Source organism: Oryctolagus cuniculus, chromosome 3 (assembly GCF_964237555.1).
Source record: "Oryctolagus cuniculus chromosome 3, mOryCun1.1, whole genome shotgun sequence".
Classification (NCBI taxonomy): Eukaryota; Metazoa; Chordata; class Mammalia; order Lagomorpha; family Leporidae; genus Oryctolagus; species Oryctolagus cuniculus.
In genome coordinates, this window is record NC_091434.1 from 79,225,682 (window position 1) to 79,238,689 (window position 13,008).

The 13,008-nt window shown below is 38.4% G+C and overlaps 1 protein-coding gene and 1 pseudogene across 5 annotated transcripts in view; both read left to right on the forward strand.

The window, feature by feature from the left end:
- The window catches only part of KCNH7 (potassium voltage-gated channel subfamily H member 7), a 511,727-nt gene that overhangs the window by 434,034 nt on the left and 64,685 nt on the right, over positions 1 to 13,008 (forward strand). The window lies entirely within an intron of this gene.
- Positions 444 to 13,005, forward strand: LOC103348814 (interleukin enhancer-binding factor 2 pseudogene; annotated as a pseudogene).

Sequence of the window (13,008 nt, forward strand, 5' to 3'; positions counted from 1 at the left end):
CAGCCCAAAGGAATGAAGAATACCAGAGATGGTAAATATGACTAAATTTAAAAGAGTTTGTTTCCTGAATTTTAAATATCTTCAAAAATAATTGATTGTTTATACCAAAACTAATATTAAATAGTGTGCAGGTTTTATAACATATGTAGGAAAATGTGTGATAATTATAGTACAGAAAATGTTGCTGAGAATGGAAGTGTATTGTAAGATTCCTACATCACACATGAAGTGGTATTATGTTACCTAAAATAGATGGTGATAAACTAAAATTCACATTGGAAATCAACAACTGTAACAAACCAACAGAGAAGACAAAATGGAATGATCAAATATAATAAAAATTCAGTGGAAGCAGGTGCCACGCCCTTCATCAGACTGGCTTGTGAGGCTGGCAGGATGAATGTGGGGTAGCACACAGTGAAGGGAATCCAAATACCCGAGTGATGAATTACAGGGGATCTGGTTGGCCTATATCATCTTGGAAGGACTGCTGTGTGTGGTTCTACTCAGCAACCCTTCTTGTCTGGACCCTGACCAACATCATCCATAACTTGGCAATGAATATTTTCCTACATATGGTAAAGAGCACACCCTTTGAAACCCCTGACCAAGAAAGGTTGGAAGCAGATGGACAAGAGATTCCAATTTACTTCTTCTCGCAAATTCCTCATCTCTCTATCATACTCTACCTCCTGGCCAGCTTCTACACATCCTTCTATTTTTCTCCACTCTACTTTCTGTATCTTGAAAGCCTTTGAACTATACAATCTTTCTCAAACTCTCAGGAATATAGAGATGAAAAAGTGGAGCTCCAGGGCCCAGCCCTGCTAAAGGCACATTTCTGTGAACTAGGAAATGCAGGTGAGGTTAAGGGCCAAATCACTCTTCTCTACAGCAGGAAGCCATGTTTGGGCAGCTTTTCTGGTGATTATGTTTTTTCATATCTTCCACCCCTGCTACCTTCCAGCCCTGTTTTGTGGTGTGTTTTCCTTATAGTGAAGGTAATTTTTTCATCTATGGCAGTGATTTGATCAGTAGTAAGGGAAGGGAAATGCCCTCTTAAGGTTGGGGAAGAAATAAGGAATACTGACAATGTGTACAACTTTAAGTAAAATTTATCTCTTCTCCTTTGGTCCAATAGGAGGTGCCCTTCATTCTCAACTTTTTCAGCAGGGAAAGGATTCTCAAATGAGAAAAAAGGCTCCAGCTATATAGGCAAAGAAAAGAGGGAAGATACAGGTTGCCAGTTACATATTAAAGAAAGATAATATCCTTGCTTTAAATGGATATGTATATACAAAATGAACAAACTTAAAAAAAAACACAAACCCTTGGATCACAAGGGGACATCTGGGAGCCCCTTTATATTCTCCTTCACCCAAAGGTAGAGGGCAGGAGCCTGCTGTTTAAAAATTAATTATGACCATCCTTGCAGCAACAAGCCTGGAGCTGGATGATTTACCCCAAGGTAAAGGAGGAAAAATAAATGTTTCCTCTCTCTGAACTCTATGCCTTTCTTATCATTAGGGCTACATGCTTTCTTGTTCTGTCAAACTATCAAGTATGGTATATCAAGGTAAAGGAGGGGTTCCCTCCTGAGATGCATCAAGAAATTAAAATAAAATGAGGTAGGAGAGTACTGTCCGCTCTCAAAGCAACTGTCAAGAAAAAAGGCATACAGGCCACAGGGAAAGACCCAGCTCCCACACCTCAAAGGGAATATTGTCCAACCCTAGTCCAAACCTTAGGTTCTTTGTAACCCTCACTCTCTTCTTCTTTGGTATTGTCAGAAGACAAGATTCAATTCCTGGATGCTAGGGGAAGAGGGAGAACACTTCAGGGTATTTCTATAAGTGCTGACTAAACAAGTTTAGCTTAAAATTTTCCATTTTTAAAATATTTTAAAATAAACAAATCCAACTCCAAAAATTATAATAAATCAAAAGGATAACATAAAATAAAAGGAACAGTAGAAAACAAGGAGCAAGAAGGGAGATTTAAATTCAATCATATCAATAATTACATTAAATGCACATAAAATTAAACACTCTCATTGTAAATCATAAATTGTCAAACTGTATTATTAAAAAAAATCAGAATAGCTTTTTGGTGTGGTGGGTTAGACCGCTGCCTGTAATGTAAGCATCCCACTTTTAATCCCACTTCTGATCCAGCTCCCTGCTGATGGCCTGTGAGAAGCAGTAGAGGATGCCCAAGTGTTTAGTCCTCTGCCACCAATGTGGGAGACCCAGATGAAGTTCCTGGCTCCTGGCTCCTGGATCCTGACTCCTGGCTTTGGCCAGCAATGCCAGCATCCCATATGGGTGCTGGTCCATGACCTGTCTGCTCCACTTGCGATCCATCTTTCTGCTAATGGCCTGGGAAAAGCAGCAAAAGATGTTCCAAGTGTTTGGGCTTCTATTCCCCAGGTGGGAGACCTGCAAGAAGCTCCAGGATCCTGCCTTTGGCCAAGTTGCAGCTATCTGAGGAGTGAAGCAGCAGATGGAAGATCTATTTCTCTGCCTCTCTAATTCTGACTTTCAAATAAATAATCTTCAAAAAAAAAAAAAAAAACAAAATGATGATCAACCATCTGCTTTCTGGAGACAGCACACTTAAAATATAAAAACAAAGGTAAAAGGAAAACATGGAAAACAATGTTCAGTAGCCCTAAGATTTCTGAACTCAATATTAACTTTAGACAAAGTAGGGACAAGTACTCTTATTATAGATAAAATAGATAACCACAGCAATTCTACACATGTGTGCACTCAGTTACAGAGCTTTAAATTCTATGAAGCAAAAACTGCTGGAACTGAAATGAAAAACTGATAAATTCACACAAAAAATTCACAGTCACAGTTTTCAATTTCAACATTTTTTCTCCATGTTTGATAGAACCAATAAGGATCTGAATGGTGGGCACTGTGGTACAGCAATGAAGCTGCCACTTGGGATGCCCACAACCCATACTGGAGTGCCTGGGTTGGTGTTATCTCTTCACTACTGATCCAGCCTCCTGTGAATGTACCTGGGAGGCAGTGGGTGATGGCTCCAGTACTTGAGTCCCACAAATGTGGGAGACCCAGATAGCTTCAGGATGGCCAAGCCCTTCCAGCTGTTGCAGGCATTTAACTAGTGAACCAGTGATTGGAATTCTCTCTCTCTCTCTCCTTCCCTTCCTTCCTTTCTCTCTTATTCTTCTTGTCAATCTGTGTTTTAAATAAATGAACTACTGAATTTTTAACAAATAAAGATATGAAGACTTGAATACTACTATCAGCTAATCTTAACATGTTGGCAGTTACAGAACACTCAGCATAATGTACATTCTTTGCTGGTGCATATGGAACATTCATCAAGACAGCCCATATGCTGACCGACAAAACAATTCTAAATTGGAAAGTCTCAAATCATACTTAGTATTTCTCTTGTAGAGTATAAATGAAATCAGAAATCAATAACAGCAACAAAAAAATACTAGGAAAAGAGGAAAAAGGGAAGGAGAAAGGAGAAGAGGGAAGGAGAAAGGAGAAGAGGAAAGGCCAATAGATATTTGGAAAAGTCCCAAATATTTAGAAATTTAGTAACAAACTTCCAATAACTCATGATGCAAAGAAGAAATCACATGGAAAATTAGGAAATACAAGTGAGTCAAAATAAAAATAAAAGGTATCAAAAATTGTAGGAGGCAGCTAAAGTAGCATTTAGAGAGAAAATGATAATTTTAAGCATATATAAAAGATCTAAACTTCTACTCTAAGAAGTTTGTAGTCTATTCAATAAATGGTGCTGGGAAAATTGGATTTCCACATGCAGAATCATGAAGCAAGACCTCTACCTTTCACCTTACACAAAAATTCACTCAACATGGATTAAAGACTTAAATCTACAACCTGACACCATCAAATTATTAGAGAGCATTAGAGAAACCCTGCAAGATATAGGTACCGGCAATGACTTCTTGGAAAACACCCCAGAAGCAAAGGCAGTCAAAGCCAATATTAACATTTGGGATTGCATCAAACTGAGAAGCTTCTGTACTGCAAAAGATACAGTCAGGAAACTGAAGAGGCAACCAACAGAACGGGGAAAAAATATTTGCAAACTATGCAACATATAAAGGGTTGATCACCAGAATCTACAAAGAAATCCAGAAACTCCACAAGATCAAAACAAACAACCCACTTAAGAGATGGGCCAAGGACCTCAATAGACATTTTTCAAAAGAGGAAATCAAAATGGCCAACAAACACATGAAAAAATGTTCAAGATCACTAGCAATCAGGGAAATGCAAATCAAAACCACAATGAGGTTTCACCTCACCCCAGTTAGAATGGCTCACATTCAGAAATCTACCAACAATAGATGCTGGAGAGGATGTGGGGGAAAAAGGGACACTAACCCACTGTTGGTGGGAATGCAAACTGGTTAAGCCTCTATGGAAGTCAGTCTGGAGATTCCTCAGAAACCTGAAAATAACCCTACCATACAACCCAGCCATACCACTCCTTGGAATTTACCCAAAGGGAATTAAATTGGCAAACAAAAAAGCTGTCTGCACATTAATGTTTATTGCAGCTCAATTCACAATAGCTAAGACCTGGAACCAACCCAAATGCCCATCAACAGTAGACTGGATAAAGAAATTATGGGACATATACTCTATAGAATACTATACAGCAGTCAAAAACAGTGAAACCCAGTCATTTGCAACAAGATGGAAGAATCTGGAAAACATTATGCTGAGTGAATTAAGCCAATCCCAAAGGGACAAATATCATATGTTCTCCCTGATCGGTGACAACTAACTGACCACCAAAGGGGAAACCTGTTGAAGTGAAATGGACGCTATGAAAAACAGTGACTTGATCAGCTCTTGTCCTGACTGCTGATGTACAATGTAATACTTTATCCACTTTAGTATTTTTTTTTTGTTCTAGTACTATTGGTTGAACTCTGTAATTAACACACAATTATTCTTAGGTGTTTAAATTTTAACTGAAAAGTGATCCTTGTTAGGAATCTGGAAAACATTATGCTGAGTGAAATAAGCCAGTCCCAAAGGGACAAATATCATATGTTTGTTAACAACTAACCGAGCACCAAAAAGGAAACCTGTTAAAGTGAAATGAACACTATGAGAAACGGTGACTTGATCAGCCCTTGCCCTGACTGTTGATGAACAACTTAATACGTTATCCCTTTTAGTATTTTTTTGTTTGTTCTACTTAATACTATTGGTTGAATTCTGTAATCAATACACAGTTATTCTCAAGTGTTGAAACTTAACTGAAGAGTGATCGCTGTTAAATATAAGAGTGGGAATAAGAGAGGGAAGAGATGTGCAATTTGGGACATGCTCAAGCTGACTTGCCCCAGACGGTAGAGTTAGAAACATACCAGGGGATTCCAATTCAATCCCATCAAGCTGACGTGTACCAATGCCATCTCACTAGTCCCAGTGATCAATTTCTGTTCACAGTTGATCAGAATGATAGGACTAAGAGTCAAAGGGATCACATAAACAAGAATAGTGTGTGCAAATACTAACTGATTGAATAAAAAAGGGAGAGAAAGATCCAACATGGGAAGCGAGATACACAGCAGAACCATAGAATGGCAGATGCCCTAAACAGCACTCTGGGCTCAGAATCAGCCCTTAAGGCATGCAGATCCGGCTGAAAAGCCCATGAGAGTATTTCAGGCATGGAAAGCCAAGACACTCTAGAAAAAAAAAAATACCTAAATGAAAGATCTCCACGAGTGAGATCCCAGTGGAAAGAACAGGTCATCAAAGAAGGAGGTACCTTTCTCTGAAGGGAGGAGAGAACTTCCACTTTGACTATGATCTTGTCTAAATATGATCAGAGTCGGTGAACTCAAAAAGCTTCCATAGCCTTGGAAACTCATGACAAGAGCCTAGGGTGATTACTGATGCCATAAACAAGAGTGTCAATTTGTTAAGTCAACAACAGGAGTCACTGTGCACTTACTCCTCATGTAGGATCTCTGTCCTTAATGTGCTGTACATTGTGATTTAATGCTATAACTAGTACTCAAACAGTATTTTTCAGTTTGTGTTTCTATGTGGGTGCAAACTATTGAAACCTTTACTTAATATATGCTAAACTGATCTTCTGTATATAAAGAGAATTGAAAATGAATCTTGATGTGAATGAAAGGGGAGAGGGAGCGGGAAAGGGGAGGGTTGCGAGTGGGAGGGACATTATGGGGGGGGAAGCCATTGTAATCCATAAGCTGTACTTTGGAAATTTATATTCATTAAATAAAAGTTTTAAAAAAAAAGAAGTTTGTAGAACACATCTGCCAGCTGGCTGCTTCTCAGAGGAAAAGGGCGATCGGTACAGCCTCCATTGCTTGGTGGTAAGGACCCCACGAGGGGTGGCAGAGGCCCTGGTCCAGGAGGGTGCACTAGTTCCAGAGGTGGCCCAGGTGGACGGTTCAGGCCCTATGTGCCACACATCCCATTTGATTTCTCTTTCTGTGAAACGGCTTTCCCCTGAGTCAAGCCAACTCCTGAGGAAACTTCCTTCAGTGAAACTGCTGAAGAGGAATCAAGACCCTGCTCCCAATTCTGCCAAACAGACCTCCGTCCTTTCTCGGGTGACAAAAATAAACAAGGTGATTGACAGTTTGCTTGTGGCTCCAGGGACATTTGAAGTGCAAATTGAAAACATCCCACAGGTCGGAATTTATAAAAGGGCACAATAACTATAGGACCCATTGTGGCTGACCTGGGGGTAATACTGGGGATTCTGCCAACATTGGAAGCTGCTGCTGCCCCAGAGAACAAAGTCGTGGAAACCCCGAGAGTACAAGATCCTTTAGAAGTGTTGCCCACGCTGACCAATGACACTGGCTTTGAAGTCAGCTCTGATGCTATGATGAAGAGTCTCATTGCAACGGTGCCACCTAAACAGGACCAGAGCTCCCTCTGGATGTCAAGGCATGTAGAGTGCCTCGGTAGCCATCCGACATTTGAGGAAAATGCTTCTCAGTGCACAGTTAAGGTTCTCATCAGACTGCTGAAGGACCTGAGGATTCATTTTCCTGGCATCGAGCCCCTCATACCCTGAGTTCTTGCCCTCCTGCGGCACTATGCCATGAAGAATAACCCCACCAGACAACCGTCGGCCCTGAATGTGGCAGACAGGCATTGCTTGCAGATTCTGGCTGCACAACTGGCCTTCCAGGTTCCATGGGTACCACTGATCCCTGGGAGAGTGGCGACCTCAGAGCACACACAAGCATGACCCTGGCACAGGAGGGCATGGTGTGCCACGCAGCTCAGACTCGGGTCCAAATCCTCTGCCGTTGTGGCTGTAGCAAGATCCTCGGCTTCTGAAAGATCTGTGCCTGGGATGGAGCGATAGTGACTCCTTTCAGAAAAGGCTTATGAGAAAACACCAGAGAATAAAAAAGGAGAGGAAGAGGAGAACACAGAACCACCTCAAGGAGAGGAAGAGGAAAGCATGGAGACTCAGCAATGACCTTTCCTTTCCTGCTCAACAGAAAGACTGGAGTCTACCCAAGTTGTTGCTCAGTTTTATATGGTGGTGCTTCAGTGAGTTAGGGGAGAGAGCAAGAAGGAAAATACCTCTCTAGAAGGAAGTATCACTCTACTGGGTTTTCATACTGGCTTAGCGGGCAGAAGTTCCCATTATTTGCCTATGCCACCCATCTATAATGAAGCAGGATATCAACATTTCTTCCTAGTACTTTAAAATCCCCAACTCTTGAAAACCCCTCTTAACCAGTACTTTGAAACATGGTGAACTGTTAGTGTCTGGGAATATATATATATATATATATATATATATATATATTAAGGTTTATTTATCTATTTGAAAGTTACACAGAGAGAGGAGAGGCAGAGAGAGAGGTCTTCCATCTGCTGATTCCCTCCCCAGATGCCCGCAATGGCCGGAGCTGTGCTGATCTGAAGCCAGGAGCCAGGAGCTTCTTCCAGGTCTCCCACATGGGTACAGGGGCCCAAGGAATTGTGGCATCTTCTACTGCTTTCTCAGGCCATAGCAGAGAGCTGGATCAGAAGTGGAGTAGCTAGGTCTCAAACCGACGCCCATATGGTGGGCCAGGGCTTCAGGCCAGGGCTTTTACCTGCTGCAACACAGCGCAGGCCCCCTGGGAATCTTTTTTTTTTTTTTTTTTTTTAAGAAAAATGATTAAAGTATGTCCTAGTTTTAACAAAAAGAAGTTAGGGGCCAGCACTGTGGTTAATGGGTAAAGCCACTGCCAGCAGTGTAGCCAGTTCAAGTCCCAGCTGCTCCACTTCTGATCCAGCTCTCTACTATGGTCTGGGATAGCAGTAGAAGATGGTCTAAGTCCTTACGCCCCTGCACCTATGTGGGAGACTTGAAAGAAACTCCTGACTCCTGGCTTCAGATCAGCTCAGCTCAGGCCATTGTGGCCATTTGGGGAATGAACCAATGGATGCAAGAACTCTCTCTTTGCCTCTGCCTCTGTAACTCTGCCTTTCAAATAAATAAATAAATCTTAGGAAAAAAACTATTTTTAAAAAAAGCTAGTAAAAAACAAACAAATTAAAATTTGTAGATGTAGAAAAATAATAGATATGGGGCCAGCGCTGCGGCTCACTTGGCTAATCCTCCACCTGAGGCGCCGGCACACCAGGTTCTAGTCCCTGTCGGGGAGCCGGATTCTGTCCCGGTTGCCCCTCTTCCAGTCCAGCTCTCTGCTGTGGCCAGGGAGTGCAGTGGAAGATGGCCCAAGTCCTTGGGCCCTGCACCCCATGGGAAACCAGGAGAAGCACCAGGCTCCTCGCTACGGATCAGCGCAGTGCGCCGGCCGTGGCAGCCATTGGAGGGTGAACCAACGGCAAAGGAAGACCTTTCTCTCTCTCTCTGTCTCTCTCTCACTATCCACTCTGCCTGTCAAAAAAAAAAAAAAAAAAAGAAGTAAAATAATAGATATGAATATAAGCAGAAATTAACAAAATCAGTAAAATTGATAAACCTCTAGATTAGAGAGGAGAGCAAGAAAGAGAGAAAAATAAAACATAAGGTTGCCAATGTACTATATGAATAAAAATAGCAAGATTATAAAAGATTATGATTGGTTTCATAACAATAAATATGGCAATTTAAATGAAATGGATGAATTCTTAAAATTATCAAAACTGAAATGAACAAAAATAATCCTGAACCAAAAACTTATAATCAATAAAAATTTTGGATTTCATCAAAATTAGTAATATCTGCTTTTCAAAGGTCATTATGAAAAAAGGGCAACAGAGAATGGAAGAAAAAACTCTCAATATTTCTATCTGAAAATGGAGTTGGTTTCAGAATATATCACAAATACTTATAAGACCATAAGAAAAAGACAACTGAGTTTAAAAACAAAAATAATTTTTGAATAATTTTTATAAAAGAAGATATATGGATGGCAAATGTGTACATGAAAACATGTGATTAAATCATCAGAGAACTGCAAAATAAAATCCTAAAGAGATATTATATCCACTACAATGGTTAAAATCAAAGACTGACAAAACTAAATGTTGAAGACTATATGAAACAAATGATATTGCTGGTCAGAATTTAATATGATACAACTGTGAAAACAGTTTTTTGTCTCATAAACACAATTCAGCAATTCTACTCTTAGGTGTTTAAAAGGTAAATGAAAATATATGCCCACACAAAAACTTGTACACATGTGTTCATAGCAGTTTTACTCATAAAAGAGACAGTTTCAATCAACAGGAGAAGAAATAAAGTGTGATATAACTGCATACTGCAAATCAAATCAATTAAAAAATTCTGATGGACACAACAGAGTGATTCTCAAAAATTGTGCTGAAGCAAAAAATCAGACAAATGAATATATAGTTTATGATTCTGTGTATATGAAATTCTAGAAAATGCAAACTGTTGGAATGACGAAGTTTAGTGGTTACGTTAGGTCTGAAATGAAGGCTGTAGGCAGCCAAAGGACACAAGAAAAACTTTGGGTCTGGGAAATGTCCTATATCTTGATTGTGTTTACAAGGGTATACATTTGTCAAAACCAACTTTACTGCATATTTAAAATGAATGTGTCTTGTTTCTTGTAAATTACACATAAGTTAGGAATGTTTTTAAGGTTTTTTGTAAATTATGCAATTTCAAAGCAAATTGTACTTGTTCTATCAGGTTGTTTCAGGTAATAGCAATCAAACAAATTTATTGGTTTGGCTAGCATATCAGATTTTTGAATGTGATATGCTGAAGAATGTTTTAAAAATATATATGTTTTGTTTCTATAATACCTAAACCCAAATTAAACCATTTTGATAACATATAAACTCTGTTTATATTTCTGCTCCGGAAAATTAAATAAAATACTGAGTTGAGAAAAGAAATGCCTATAAACAATAGTTGACCCATCTGCTTTTGACTTATTTTATGGTTGTTGATAGACGTCAACTAAGTAAGGAATACAGACATACTCATTGTTTTTTACTGGTCAGCTTACAAACATTAGCTTTGCTTGCCTCCTTATAAACTCAGAAAGTCATGTTTTCATTATAAATTTAAAAGTATCCATGTACAGTTTCCTAAAGAAAGTGTTTCAATTGCTTATTCATGTTTTCAATTGCATACTTATATCTATATTTTTCCATCCTGACAGTGAGTAAAAGATGCAGGCTTATGACTCACAGATATTTTGTTTCATTTAATGGTAGTATGGAGATAAAACCACAGTGTTTGTTAAAAACTGAACAGGAAATTTTTCCTGACTTTTCTCCTTCATGTAATTATGTGGTTTAGGTAAAATAGCTAGCATTGATTGTGTGCTGACTATATTTCCTGATCATGTAATAGATACTGTAGAAACATAGCTAAACACAGACATGTCTCCAACATTAGGCCTACAATGAGTAAAAAATATTTCTCACATGAATTGCCTGGGATCACAGAACTAGAATCCGGCAAATATTTCTTTCTTCCTAACTACCCACTTACACAAATTAGGAATAATTTACAGCAAATTCTTCTGCCTGCAAAAGATATGACCTAAACAGTTGATCTATGTTATAGGGGAATCAATGTCTCCCTCACATGCCAATTCAAACTCACTACAGATCTGGATTAGTCTGGCTCTCAAGAGAAACTGAATGAGTGAACTGATGGATAGATGATGGATAGATGATTTACTGATAGATGATTGATGGATGGATAGATGATAGATAGATAGATAGATTAGATAGATAGATAGATAGATAGATAGATAGATAGATAAGGGAGAACTATGGATACAGAAAAAGGAACTGGTCTTCGTGGTTATGGAAACTAAGTGTCAAAATCTGTGTTCAGCAAACCAGAGACTCAGGAAAAGTGATGGACATTTGATGCTGCCCATTTGAACTCAGTCCTAGTCTGAATTCAAAACTAAAGGCAAGGGAAGATGATATCTCAGTTCAGAGAAAGGCAGAGTGAAATCTCCTTCACTCTACCTATTTGTTTTTCCCAGGCCTTCAGTGAATGGATGATGCCTGGGCCATGGGAGGCAACAATCTGCTTTACTTGTTTACTGATACAAACGTTCATTTTATCCAGAGACTTACACAGACACAACCACAAAAATATTTTACCAAGTATCTGGACAACCTGTGACCCAGCCAAGTTGATGTAAAATTAACCCTCATCCCTCACCAATTTTCAGTCTCTTCAATAGATAAAAATAAAGGGTCACTTCCTTCCTAGGGACATTCTCTTACTAAGAATATCTACGATAAACAAAGACCATGACAACCAAACATTATAAAATGAAAAAGAAAGAATATACTGGAGAAAACTTAGATTTGCTTGAAACACATAATGAATCTTACAACAACCTACCTTAATTTTTGAGTAAGTGACTTATAGAGGCAAATGTTTGCAAAATGTGTTTGAAGGAAAAATATGTATTCATTACATAGCTTAACAAAACATTCAGGTTTTTTATTGTCACTTTTCCCATCTGTTTGTTCTGTTGCAGTCCTAGAGCCTTTTAATGTTGCTTCATTCTAAGGTTCTGAGAAACTCCCATAGATCAATACACAGACCATATTAATACTGTGACTTTCTATAAAGACTGTACCATTTCCTTTAAAAATTATTAGAAACTACATACAAATATATAGGGAAAATATGACTCCTTAAAGAGCTTACTTTAAATCTAAAGATTCATCCCCAAAACAGCTAATGAGTATATTATACTTAAGTACTGAATATATAGAAAGGGATGTACAGAATTTTCTCCCCATGGAGAAAACACCAAAAATGTATCCCATTTTTCCTACAAAAATAGAACTGTCTGTGTTTTTAAAACCAGATATATATTTCTTATGCAAAGAAACTTTAAAAATGAATTAGAATCAATAAAAATTGTATACAAGTTAATACTTTCAGGAAACTATTGGTTCATTAAAAGAAAGGACTCTTCCTTAGCAAATGTAAAGCATTAAAAAATAAGTTTAAAATGTCTAATAGACACAGTGCTAAATTGGAGGATTAGAGGCAGAGATAAGTCATTATTTAAGAATTAGTATTTTGTCTCAAATTCAAGGGATGGTTTTGAAATCCCTAAAAGTTATTTTTGCCTCATAAGCTTTTTTTTTTTTTTTTCAAGAAAACATTTATGGTGACTCATGATGTATCTTCCTATTACAAACAAAGTGGTTTCTTCCAAGTGCATTTTATCTCTAGCCAATGCTCCTTCACAAGCTGATATTATAAACAATCTTAAGGTTTTTTTCTGAATCTAGAGTCTGTGATAAATTTGGAAACTTTCCCTCTCCAGATTTATCATTAAAATTATAACATTTAAAGTTTAACTCTTCACTCCAGTCCCCCCACAGACAAATGACAAATCCTCACAACTCTATTGAGATCACTGAAATCAGTATATTTGATATTTTTACAAGATATAAATGACCAAAGGCAGTGTTCACCCATAACTTTGTTTTTTATCCAATC